The following is a 13,900-nucleotide window of genomic DNA, read 5'->3' as shown; positions in this document are numbered from 1 at the left end:
ATTTATTAACGCACAGCACCTTCACACATAATCACTCTTCCTAAGATCAATCACAGTGCCAATAAATCTACCAGTTTCTTCATTTAAGTGTTGTCTCCTGACTCTCTGATCTGAGGCGGTGGGCTACTTTTCAAGCTGGACCCGGGAATGTGCCACACAATGCCTTCCTGAAAGCACTTCCGGGTCATATAGAAAGTAGGGAGGTCTTCCCCTGACAGCGCCCTCTATCGGCACCCAGGGACCCTAACATGGTTGCACTTCTGGACTTCAACTCCCAAGCACCCCTGCGGGTATCCCAACTGGGTTGCCACAAGAGGACCACTGCCACCTGCCGTATCAGGAATGGAACTGCTCCCCACTTTCGGATTCCGCTGGTTCTTCAAGTATTATTTTATTCCCAGCTGGGCACAAAGTTGTTTCTTTCATCTTGTCTGTCTGGCTAAGAACCCATCCTCCTTCCTGGCCGGGATGCCCGTTTTCCTTCTACACACTAAATTTATCACAAAAGCAAAGAGCGCCCAGGTGTAAGGGAGTTGAGACGTTCAGATGTGGATGAGTTGGGTTCAAGGCAGAAGTCCACCGAGCTGGTATGTGAAGTAAGGACAGGCCACTGTGCCAACAGGCTTTGGTTTATAATGATATCATCACAGGGAGTACAGAGAAGAGGTGACTACTCCATCTGTTAAAATGTCATCAGTGGTGTCCCTCAGATATGTCACTTGCTCTGACTGATGTCAATGACATGGATTTCAGTTTAATTCGTAACTTGTGAAGTTTGTGGATGATGCCAAAATTGGAGAAATGGCAGACGCTGGAGACAATTCAGAAAGACCTGGATGAGCCTCACAACTTGGAAAATGGAGTTCAATGTAGGAAAGTGCAAAGTGCTACATGTGGGCAGCAGGAACAGTCAGTTATAAATACAAGGTGGGGGACACCGAGCTACAGGAAGTGACCTCTGAAAAAGATTTAGGGGTCTCTGTTGAGACAACATTCTCATCGTCTAAAGCAGGGGGTTCTCAAAGTCGGTCCTGGGGGTCCACTGTGGCTGCAGGGTTTTGTTCCAACCAGATTCATAATCGACTGAGCTCAGTTAATTAGCTGGTGTATATTTTTGTATTCTACATTCAGAAAAGCACAGTAGCAGGATTTTTACATTTATAAGAAACTTTTCTGTTTTTGCAATTCATTTAAATGCTTAACCCTCGTTTCGTTAGATTTTGTCCTTCCTCTGTGCAGTTTGCTCCCTTCCTTGTCTTGTATATAAACGACTACGCGTGGAGCTGCGTGTGCCTGTCTGTCTGACCTGGAAGTGAGGGGTGGAGTCAGGGTAAGGGCTCCGCCCCCGAGGAAACCGATATCTCACTCAGCCGCTAAATACACAAGCGAGGTGAGCAGGTCAGCAAAACGAAACATCCTAGGAGAGAGACGTCCCGAGCAGTTCCTTTCAATTACCTGACACCTCTGCATTTCAATTTTTTTTCCTGACGATTTCAATAGTTACGAGGACCCCGGACTTTTTACAGCACAGGCTTACACAGCTAGTATCTTAATGACGACAGTTAAAAACGAGCAGAGCGGACACCCAGGTAAACAGCACTGAATCATGACAGGCTGCAAGTACTTTAGCGTCCGAGGGAGGTGAAGGACATTGAGTCTGAATGGGCCATGTTCCGAGCCTCCATTCTCGAAGCAGCAGAATGGAGCTGTGGCCGCAAGGTTGTGGTGGCAATCCATGAACCTGTATGTGGACACCTAAGGTTCGAGAGGCCATCAAGCTGAAGAAATAGTCCTATTGGGTCTGGTTGACCAGTGGGACTTCAGACTTAGCTGAGGGTACCGGCGGGCCAAGCAGGTGGAGGCATTGGCTCTTGCAAAGGCAAAAACTTGGGCATGGGAGGGGTTTGGGGAAGCCATGGAAAACGACTTTCGGTCGGCACTGAGAAGGTTCTGGAAAACCGTCAGGCGCCTCAGGAGGGGAAAGCGGTGCTCCACCAACACTATGTACAGTGAGGATGGGGCCCAGCTGACTTCAACTGCAGACGTTATTGACCGGTGGAAGGAATACTTTGAGAATCTTCTCAATCCCACCAGCATGTCTTCCTTAGAGGAAGCAGAGCTGGAGGACTCCATGCCCGTCCATGACAGGAGCCGAGGTTGCCGAGGTAGTTAAAAAGCTTTGAGGTGGTGGGGCTCCTGGGGTGGATGAGGTTCATCCTGGGTCCCTAAATGTTCTGGATGTTGTGGGGCTGTCCTGGTTGACACGTCTCTGCAACATCGCATGGACATCGGGGGCAGTGCCTCTGGATTGGCAAACCGGGCTGGTGGTCCCCCTTTTTAAGAAGGGTGACCGGAGGATGTGCTCCAACTATAGTGGGATCACACTCCTCAGCCTCCCCGGTAAGGTCTATTCAGGGGTGCTGGAGAAGAGAGTTCGGTCGATGATCGAATCTCGGATTCAAGAGGATCAATGCAGATTCCATCCCAGCTGTGGAACATTGGACCAGCTCTACACCTTGGCCAGGATCCTGGGGGGGGCTTGGGAGTTTGCCCAACCAGTCCACATGTGTTTTGTGGATTTGGAGAAGGCATTCGACTCTGTCCCTCAAAGCATCCTGTGGGGTGTGCTCCAAGAGTACGGGGTACAAGGCACGTTGTTATGAGCCTTTTTATGAGCCGTTTCTGGACGTCTAGAGTTGTGTTTCTTGACCACATTTGGGGCGCCATTTGCTGTTGTTCATATTGGTAGTGGGGTATATTGTGCCGCGAGGGGGTCACCCAGTGCTTAAGCCCCTGATCTCTCTCACTCAACCCCTGGTCTTTCAGTCTCAGATGTACACAAACACTTGCGGCGAGCCCCTGATCTTCTTGCTCTCCGTGTATCACTCATATTCCTGTCATGCAAAAAATCACTTCCTTTTAAGTTCTCACTTTTTTATATCATTTAAGTTAATTACTGTTTTAACTCTTATTTATAGCTAGATGGGGAACTTATTGCAGTTCCTTTTCTCCTTTTATAGTAATTTTGATACTGAGGTTATATGCTAGTATTGGTCATTTTGTAAAACATGATGTTTAAGACAACTGAACGACAGTAAGTCACAGACCCTCCGCCACTAACACACATCAGTCGACGTCATTGTCACATCACTTGATAAAAACTGTATCACCGTCCAAATATGTACAGGACATAAAACAGTTCGGCCCACTCAGACAATGAATTGTTTAAATGTAAATGTGGATGTATTGATCTATTTAATATCATAATTCCATCCATCCATTATCTAACCCGCTATATCCTAACTACAGGGTCACGGGGGTCTGCTGGAGCCAGTCCCAGCCAACACAGGGCACAAGGCAGGAAACAAACCTCGGGCAGGGCACCAGTCCACTGCAGGGCACACACACACAATTTAGGACCGCCAATGCACCTAACCAGCATGTCTTTGGACAGTGGGAGGAAACCCACGCAGACATGGGGAGAACATGCAAACTCCACGCAGGGAGGACCCAGGAAGCGAACCCGGGTCTTCTAACTGCGAGGCAGCAGTGCTACCCACTGCGCCACCATGCCGTCAATATTATAATTCTAACTGTTTATTGCATTATAGTTTTTTTTTTACTGGGCAGATAAACAGTTAATGCATTAGATTGTTGCTGGCTTTTTTGGCAGTGTGTGTGTCTGAGCCGCCCCAGGCCTCTTTGAGCTCCATTTTTAACTCCATTGATAAAGTGCAGATTTAATGTCATCTACTAACGCATGGAGTTGCATTCTGTTATTGTTTTTACTTTTAAATTCAACTCATTGTTACAAAACTGTTTAATTAACAAAAATGTAATAAGTGACCCTTGGAAGAAGTAAATCAAAACGTTCCTATCAGTTCCCCTAAAAACCAACATCCAGGCCTTCAATGACCTCTTGATGCCACAGAGAAATCACTTCCGACTTCCACATGAATGGTCCAGATGGAGATGTCATTTATTTATATCAGTGTCACACTCCATAAGTAACCGTGACTAGATGATAACGGCTTCTGATCTGAAAAGGACCCTCGCTGCATATAAAACCACAGGCCGACTTCAGGTTTGCTTCATCTGTTTGTGTCCTGCAGCCCACCCTACATTAAAGATCTCAGTTTTTCTCTCCACATATTAGAAAATTCAAAACAAAAAGAACCAACTTCATATGGAAACATCTTGTCTCATAATGAAATGGCAATGGAGCTACGAGGAGCCAGTAAAGAACCGTAAAGTGCCAGAGAAGCAGGATTTTGAAGAGTGTACCAGCTTTAACACAAGAGGACATCTTCAGTGCCACTTGAGCTGGTGGCTCACGATTATGCCATAAATCTGTCACTGTGGCCGGTCCTAACTTCTGAACTGTTGTAGATGTGGTGTGTTAGTGTTGGCAGGAAACCCATCGTGAAAGTTGGCATAGCGAGTGGCAGAGCCTTCATTTGCTTTCGAGGTCCACGTTTAAAAGTGAAGGTGCCAGAGTGCTTCTTCAGAGCAATGCCACAGGGAAGCCATTTTTGGCTCATTAAAGACTAATCCACATGATGGTACCAGAAAGAACCTCTCATTTATTTAACGGGCTCCATAAGTCACCCTTACTTGAGTCTGATGATCACTGGGAGAGGCTCCAGCTGCCCCATCACCATGCCCGGGATAAGCAGGTTAAGAAAAATGGATGGACTGATGGACGATAACAGATTTGTGAAATCCCAATGGGTTCCTAATTTTCCAAGGACTCTCACCGCACACCATCACACAGGCTCAGTTCAGGTTACCTTCATCTTCTGGGTCACCTACTAGACATTAAAAGGTTTCTGTTTTGTCCACATATTAGAAAGTCCAAAGACGCAGCTTCATTTGCAAGGAACTCCTTCTGTTTTGTGGTGTCAAAGGTGTCCATGAAAGGCACTTTAACTTCTAAGTTACTTTTGAAACACCCACTGATGGACTCAGTGCCAGTGCTTGATTATTTTGTGCCCCCTTGCCAAGCTTAATAGTGTGCCAAACCGAATGTTTGGTAGTCAATCTGTGCGGCTGGACTGGGCTGGGCTGGACTGGACTTTATCCCCCTGAACAACCTCCTCCGATGATCTGCGCCCTAGGCAAATGCCTACGTTGCCTTAATGGTGGCACCGGTCCTGGATGGACTGGCGCCCTGTCCAGGGTTTGCTCCAGCAGACCCCCAGTGACTTTTGAAACAGGGTCATCTTAAAGTCCCAAGCCTCCATTTCACATATTCTTACAAGCATCTACACCGCGTTCCAGATTATTATGCAAATGGTATTTAAGTGTGATAAAGATTAAATATTTTGTTTTTCAATTAAACTCATGGATGGTATTGTGTCTCAGGGCCTTTTTGATCACTGTAATCAATCTTGGACACCTGTGATAATCAGTTTGCCAGGTGAGCCCAATTAAAGGAGAAACTACTAAAGAAGGATGTTCCACATTTTTAAGCAGACCACCATTTTTAAGCAATAAGGGAAAGATAAAGGATCTCTCTGCTGCCGAAAAGCGTGAAATAGTTGAATTCCTTGGACAAGGTTTGAAAACCTTAGATATTTCATGAAAACTTAAGCGTGATCATCGTACTGTTAAAAGATCTGTGGCTGACTCAGAGCACACACGGCTTCGTGCAGATAAAGGCAAAACGAGGAAGGTTTCTGCCAGACAAATACATCGGATTAAGAGAGCAGCTGCTAAAATGCCATTACAAAGCAGCAAACTGGTATTTGAAGCTGCTGGTGCCTCTGGAGTCCCGCGAACATCAAGGACCAGGATGCTCCAGAGGATTGCAGTTATGCATAAACCTTCTATTCAGCCACCCCTACCCAATGCTCTCAAGCAGAAATGGCTGCAGTGGGCCCAGAACTACATGAAGACTAATTTTCAAACAGTCTTGTTTACAGATGAGTGCCGTACAACCCTGGATAGTCCAGATGGATGGAGTGGTGGATGGTTGGTGGACGGCCACCATGTCCCAACAAGCAAGGAGGTGGCGGAGTCATGTTTTGGGCCAGAATCCTGGGGAGAGAGCTGGTCGGCCCCTTTAGGGTACCTGAAGGTGTGAAAATGACCTCTGAAAAGCATGTGGAGTTTCTGACTGACCACTTTCTTCCACGGTACAAAAAGAAGAACCATGCTTTCCGTAACAAAATCATCTTCATACATGACAATGCACCATCTCATGCTGCAAGGAATAAATACCTCTGCATCATTAGCTGCTATCGGCATAAACGGAGAGAAACTCATGGTGTGGCCCCCATCCTCCCCTGACCTCAGTCCTATTGAGAACCTCTGGAGCACCTCAAGCAAAAGATCTATGAGGGTGGCAGGCACCTTACATCCAAACAACAGCTCTGGGAGGCGATTCTGACATGCTGCAAAGAAATTCAAGCAGAAACTCTCCGAAAACTCACAAGTTCAATGGATGCAAGAATTGTGAAGCTGCTATCAAATAAAGGGTCCTATGTTAATATGGAACTTAACCTGTTAAGAAGTTTTGGATTGAAATAGCTTTTGATTTCAGTAGATATGACCTCCTAATGCTGCAAATTCAACAAAACGACCATTTTCAGTTCTTTACAACCTATAAATTGTTCTAAAACTCTGTTGTGCGTAATAATTTGGAACAGTGCATTTTAAGTTTTTTATTTTTGAAAAAAATACCGTTATCGTTAGGAGGTTTGTTCGGTAACATTCAAATTATACTCTAATGGTTGATGACTCAAAAATTATGCTGACTTCCACTTGCATCGACTATTTAGGAAAATCAGAGAAAAATATAATTTGCATAATAATTTGGAACGCGTTGTACACTCTGGTTATTTTATCCAAAGCTTAACCACACACATTCTACTGAGCAATGACACCCTTTTAACAACTTTATACTTATTTTCCCAGGATTCTTGTCTATTTTACATACACCCCTGGATTTTGTACACTCATGATAGTTATTGCTCCCCATCCCAGTTGGGATGAAAGAATAATGGATGGATTGGGGGATTCTGAACAGTCCAGTATGAGAGGGGGGCCGTGCTCCTCTGGTTTTTGCCCCATTCCTGGACACCTGCAAGGTTCCCCCCGGGACTTGCAGTTTTGAAGGGTGATGCTGTCGGGGTCCGGGGGTGCTGGTTTGGAATGCTTCTGTTATGCGAGGCGGAGGCTCTCTAGGGGGGGGGGTCTGTCATAAAAGGAAGCCATCTCACTTCAAGGGGCGATTCAGAGTCGGGAGGCAGAGGGCAAAACTCAGCTGGTGGAGCGTAAGGAGACTTCATTGGTGATTGTAAGATGGGCCTTGAATGCTGGAAAAAAAGGCATTGAGAAGAATAAAAAAGCATTTAATTGTACCCGGGACTGTCTTGGTGTAATTGTCTGGGGTTTGGGGCTTAGTGGTAAAGAGGAGGTCACAAATTGTTATTTTAGAAGAATCTGTGGGGGCCAAACCTCAGTGAATTCAGGCTTCCTGCTCCTGCTGCCACTGTCTGCAAGACATTTTGCTGTTCTGAGATTTAATTCTATGAATTGTATCTCAGGGTGGCCCGGTGGCACAGTGGCTCACAGTTTTGGCCACCATAATCAGTCCAGCATAGTTGGCAGTTACTTCCCTTACCCTCAGGGACACCTAAAAGACCACTGCACCATTATGATACCCTCAACATCAGCTCAGACTTTAGTGCTTTTTGCAGAGTTCACAAATGTTTCCACAATTTCACCAAACTGATCAGCAACCAGTTTTGCCCATCTTACAGGCCAGCCGCTCACACTGGACCCCCACATTCAGCCCCTTCATGTCTGTTTCACAGTACACAACTGTCAAGAAAAACCGGGATGATCTTGAGGAGAACGTGTTGAGCCCATCACGCTTAGGAGACCCAGCAGGATTCAATCCAAGCACCTCCTGCAGGGATGTGACAATGCTAAGTGCTGTGCCACCCTCAGCTGCTGATTAGCTGGGGGTCCCTGTTGGTACTCCCTGTTTGTTCACTTGTTTTTTTTTAATTTTTTGCTTTCCAACCCATAACCTATTATCTATGGTGGAGAAGAGAAAGCTTTAGATTCTGTAAAAATTACGATCTCCGGTTTTTGACATATTTCGACATTTTAGGGCCCCCTGATGCCGAAAATGTCGATGTCTTGATGATGGGTGTGCATCTGTCTGTGAGTCACAGTCCCTTGAGCTAAAATGGCTGGGCAGAAAAATACCAAACTCAAAACGTAAGCCTGTTATGAGATGACGATGTGCAGGGGTCGCCAAGTCTGGTCCTGGAGGACCACTGTGGCTGCTGGTTTTCATTCTAATCCTTCTTTTACTGAGTGACCTGTTTGTGCTGTGTGATGGACGGCCAGGACGCCTCTTTGGCACTGAGCACCGGTGTTCCAAGATTGTGGCCCCAACGCAACCCAGGGGGGCTGCCACCAGGCGTTCCGGGGGACATAGTGTGCAGCCCATGGCTGTTCCCCTGGATTCAGTGCCAAAGGGTTTGGGTCCCGGCAGTTAATTAACTTCTTGTAAATTCGTTTTAATTGAATTGCTTTTTAAAGATTTTGTTCCCCTGAATTTCTCCATCGTTCCTCTGAATTGCTTCTTTTCTTTCCTTAAATGGCACCCAAACAGAAATGAAACGTGAAGTGAGGGAGCCGACAGAAGACCAACTACATCAGGGCCTCAAACTCCAACCAATTTCACTCCAACCAGCTGCTTAATGAGGCGCCGATTCTTGTCATTAATTAAATTCGTTCTTTAATTCCATGGCTTGTTGCTACTCTTGTGGTGAAATAGCAGACGTGTCCGACGTTGTGGATTTTCTCTTTTCTAAGAGCGCTGATCAAGTACAATACAATACATTACAATTTATTTTTTGTAGAACCCAAAATCACACAAGAAGTGCCGCAATGGGCTTTAACAGGCACTGCCTCTTGACAGCCCCCCAGCCTTGACTCTCTAAGAAGACGAGGAAAAACTCCCAAAAAAACACTTATAGGGAAAAAATGGAAGAAACCTCAGGAAAGGCAGTTCAAAGAGAGACCCCTTTCCAGGTAGGTTGGGCGTGCAGTGGGTGTCAAAAAGAAGGTGGTCAATACAATACAATACACAGAACAGAACAAATCCTCAATACAGTATAAAAATAACCATTTTAGAAGTACGGAGCAGAATTTAACAGTAGATGATATCCCATAATATGATTTGGATTTGTTTAGAGTCCTGGAGACCTCAACCATCAAGCTGCTGTCCTCATTTGGCCATTCCACGGCTGGAATAGAGCTAATCCAATGAAAAGACCCCTCTTTCTCACGATTCCTGCGATCCTCAGGGATGACTTTACCTTAGGCAGGCAAAACAACTTGGCAGGTGGGCAGTGGCACCAAGTGCCACATTTGAGTACCAAGAAGAGAAACAGAATAGGTGAGTGTTAGTAACAAATTCTGACTATCATGTTACTTGTGTTTTAGTGCTAATGACTGACAACAGAGATGCAGTCTGTCCAGTTAATCAGCAGCTCTAGTCAGGGTGTGCTAAACTGAAGTCGTGAGTCTTCAGCCAGGAGACCAAAGGGGCATCTCTTATAGGAGCAGGCAGACCAGTCCACAGTTTAGGGGCCCTGTAACTAAAAGCTCGACCTCCACCTGTTATTTTATTAATTCTTGGAATCTTAAGCAGACCAGCATCTTGAGATCTTAATGTGCGCTCAGGTTTGTATGTCATGATAAGTTCAGACAAGTAAGCTGGACCTTGGCCATTTAATGCTTTATACGTTAAAAGAAGGATTTTGAAATCTGCCCTAAACTTAACCAGGTGCCAGGGTAAGGATTGAAGAACTGGAGTTATTCATATTGTTCATATTTTCTTGTAATAATTCTTGCAGCAGCATTTTGGATTAACTGAAGGCTGTATAACATCCAGTGAACACCGCATTGCAGTAGTCAATCCTACTAGAAATTAATGCATGACTTAATTTCTCAGAATCCTGTTTATTTAGAAAGCGCCTTCATTTTTAAGGTGGAAGAAACATGAAACGTGTTTTGTGGACCTGAGCAGATCGACATTCCCGAGACCTTCATCTTTCGTTATTTTCAGATATTGTATGATGGGCGCCAGTTGTTTTGGTTCATTTTATATCTCATTATTGTTTGGCTGCTAATTACGGAAAAAAAAAAAAACAATTAAGGGGTCTGAGTCTCCAAGAGCAAGTCAATTAACTCTTTGAGGGCTGAATATTTTTTCCAAAAAACTCAGTTTTCTGAAAAAGCACACAATGCACTAGTTTCACACATAAATCAACGCCTTGTTGCTTTGTGCCGTGGCTGCTGTTGGCACCTGTTCTGCATCTCGATGACCAGCAGGAATGCACGGCAGGCTGGCCACCTCTCTGTTTTCGCAGAGGAGGTGGGCGATGGTGGCATCTGCAGTAGTGACGTAATATGACGTCTTGTCATTATAAGTGGTGGTCCTCCTTGGCGAATGCTGCTGTAGGTGCATCAGCTACACAAACATGTTGAGCACCAAATCAGCAAAGCTACGTAACTTTCCTTCAAGCAAAGAGAGTCAAACTAAAACGTAACGGCGAGTTTTGTTGCAGTTTACAGCCGATTACCGTCCTCTACCCCTGAATTTCGACAAAAGTCAACATCACCCTTGAAAGAGTTCAAATGAATTAATTAGCAGTAAAAGCAGGTCACTCATTAAGAAAAGGATTAGAATGAAAACCTGCAGCCATGGTGGTCCTCCAGGACCAGAATTGACGACCCCTGCTCTAGAGGAACCCTCAAATACCGTAATTCTGCAATTAATGATGAATTCTTCTCATCAATTGCTATCATAATGACATATTTTATGATCAGAACGATCAGCATCAGGGCGGTCAATAATTACTGAAATGTTAGAGAATAGTTTGGGTCACTTGGCTCCTGGGGATCTAAGCCCACTGACGCTCACGTCTCACTTTTTCAGGCCTGTCCGTGCCTCTTGCCTGCCATTTTCTTTGCAATTCTCTCCTTCTTCTGCGTGACCTTCTTTAGGCCACTAAAGAGTCGTTTTCAGTTTTTGGGTCAGTTATGTAATTAAGTACCCATCCACCCCTGCTGTTCAAGCGTGGGTTTGCAAAGAGTTGATGCTAAAACAAGCTGCAGGTTTGGTTTGGGGTTTGGGGTCGGACCAAACGTGCAAAGAAAAGAGCAGAAGAAGAAGAAGACGAGGAGGAGGAGGAGGGGGAGGGGGAGAAATGACTAATTGTGAAAGCAGAAGCCACAGAGGAGACTCGTCTCGCTGGGCCTCCTTGTAGCTTTGCCCGCAGAACAAATGCCATTTCAGCAGCACTGGCAGATCTGTGGTGCCGCTAATGCTGGCCTTGAAAAAAAAAATAATGAGAGCAAATGCCTTTTCTCTCTTTTTTTTTTTAGGCCTGGTTTAGGAAATTGGCAAATAACAACAGTGATGTGTGAGGCAGATAAAAAATTGAAAGGGCATCAAGAGATGGCCCATCAACGGCACAAAGTTTCAAGATAAAGGTGGTGCCACGCTGCACTTCAGAACAGGTCATCCACATGAAGCTCAGCATTTCTGGGGCCGGCCAGTGCTTGGATGGGAGGTGTGGGTGAGGCCAGCGATTAACCCTGTGGTCTGTGTGTGGACCCCAATGCCCCAGTGCTGTAAATATGACACCATCCTTCAGATGAGACTTAAAACCTGAGGTCCCGACTCTCTGTGGTCAGAAACAATCCCTTTGAAAAGAGTAAGGCACCCCTCGATGTCCTAGATAAATTGCCCACCAAGACCTTGTCCATTCTGGCCCCCTAATCACCACTGTCTATATCTCTCACCCCACACCACCTACTAGCTAATGTGTGATGAGTGGACTGGCGCAAGAAATGGCTGCCGTCCTGTCATCCAGGTGGGTGCTGCACATTGCTGCACCTCCATCTATCCATCTGTCTATTATATAGTGTCTTTCATCTATCTGTCTGATAGTGGCTTTAATCCATCTATCTATTATATTGTGGCATTCAGCCATCCGTTATATAGTGCCTTTCATCTATATGTTTAATTATTATAACAGTGTTATATAATATCTTTTATCTATAAGCTATATAGTGACTTTCATCCATCCATCTGTTATACAATGCCATCAATCTATCTTTGTATTATAATGATAATGTCGTTCATTGATAAGTTATACAGTGCCTTTCCTCTCTATTATATAATGCCTTCCATCTGCCTATCCATTAGATAGATGACAGGCACTATATAATGGATATACAGAAGAAAGGCATTACATAATAGAGATATAATAGAGAGGAAAGGCACTGTATAACTTATCAATGAACAACATTATCATTATAATACAAAGATAGATTGATGGCATTGTATAACAGATGGATGGATGAAAGTCACTATATATCTATCTTAAAGTGGCTTTAATCCATCTGTTTATTATGCTGTGGTGTTTATCCATCCATATAATATAAAGTGCCTTTTTATCTATTTATTTATTAGCATAATAGTTTAAAATAGTATCTTATTGATAAGTTGTATAGTGCCTTTCATCCATCCATCTATCTATCAATTATACAATGCCTATTATAATATGTCTGTTATAATAATAGTGTCTTTCACTGATAAGTTATACAGTCGTAAGAAAAAGTTTGGGAACCCCTCTTAATTCTTTGTATTTTTGTTTCTCATTGGCTGAGCTTTCAAAGTAGTAACTTCCTTTTAATAATCGACATGCCTTATGGACACAGTAGGATTTCAGCAGTGACATTAAGTTTATTGGATTAACAAAAAATATGCATCATAACAAAATTAGACAGGTGCATAAATGTGGGCACCCAACAGAGATATGACATCAATACTTAGTTGAGCCTCCTTTTGCTCCTTTGAGCCTCCAGACGCTGTCCTCCTATAGCCTCTGATGAATGTCTGGATTCTGGACGTTGGTATTTCTGACCATTCTTCATACAAAATCTCTCCAGTTCAGTTCAATTTGATGGACAGCCTGCTTCAAATCATCCCATAGATTTTCGATGATATTCAAGTCAGGGGACTGTGATGGCCATTCCAGAACATTGTACTTCTCCCTCTGCATGAATGCCTTTGTAGATTTCCAACTGTGTTTTGGGTCATTGTCTTGTTGGAATATCCAACCCCTGCGTAACTTCAACTTTGTGACTGATGCTTGAACATTATCCTGAAGAATTTGTTGATATTGGGTTGAATTCATCCGACCCTCAACTTTAACAAGGGCCCCAGTCCCTGAACTGGCCACACAGCCAGACAGCATGATTGGACCTCCACCAAATTTGACAGGAGGTAGCAGGTGTTTTTCTTGGAATGCCGTGTTCTTCTTCCACCATGCAAAGCACTTTTTGTTCTGACCAAATAACTTCATTTTTGTCTCATCAGTCCAAAGCACTTTGTTCCAAAATGAATCTGGTTTGTCTAAATGAGCATTTGATACAACAAGCGACTCTGTTTGTGGTGTGAGTGCAGAAAGGGCTTCTTCCTCATCACCCTGCCATACTGATGCACTGAATTGTAGAACGATGTACAGATACACCATCTGCAGCGAGATGTTCTCGCAGGTCTTTGGAGGTGATCTGTGGGTTGTCTGTCACCATTCTCACAATCCTGCCTCTTCATATGCCGCTCCTGTATTCTTCTTGACCTGCCAGACTTGAGTTGGTTTAACAGTAACTGTGCCTGTGGTCTTCCATTTCCTTACAGTTGAAACTGACAGTTTAAACCTCTGAGATGGCTTTTTGTAGCCTTCCCCTAAACCAGGAGACTCAACAATCTTTGTTTTCAGATCTTTGGAGAGTTGCTTTGAGGATCCCATGCTGTCTGTCACTCTTCAGAGGAGAGTCAAAGGGAAGGAAGCACAACTTG

The 13,900-nt window shown here is 44.4% G+C and overlaps 1 protein-coding gene across 2 annotated transcripts in view; it reads left to right on the top strand.

Annotated features, from left to right (window-relative positions):
- The window catches only part of LOC120517298 (ABI gene family member 3-like), a 44,987-nt gene that overhangs the window by 9,945 nt on the left and 21,142 nt on the right, over positions 1–13,900 (top strand). The window lies entirely within an intron of this gene.

Source organism: Polypterus senegalus, chromosome 17 (genome assembly GCF_016835505.1).
Source record: "Polypterus senegalus isolate Bchr_013 chromosome 17, ASM1683550v1, whole genome shotgun sequence".
In the NCBI taxonomy this organism is placed as follows: Eukaryota; Metazoa; Chordata; class Cladistia; order Polypteriformes; family Polypteridae; genus Polypterus; species Polypterus senegalus.
This window is presented reverse-complemented; position numbering and strand designations above follow the sequence as displayed.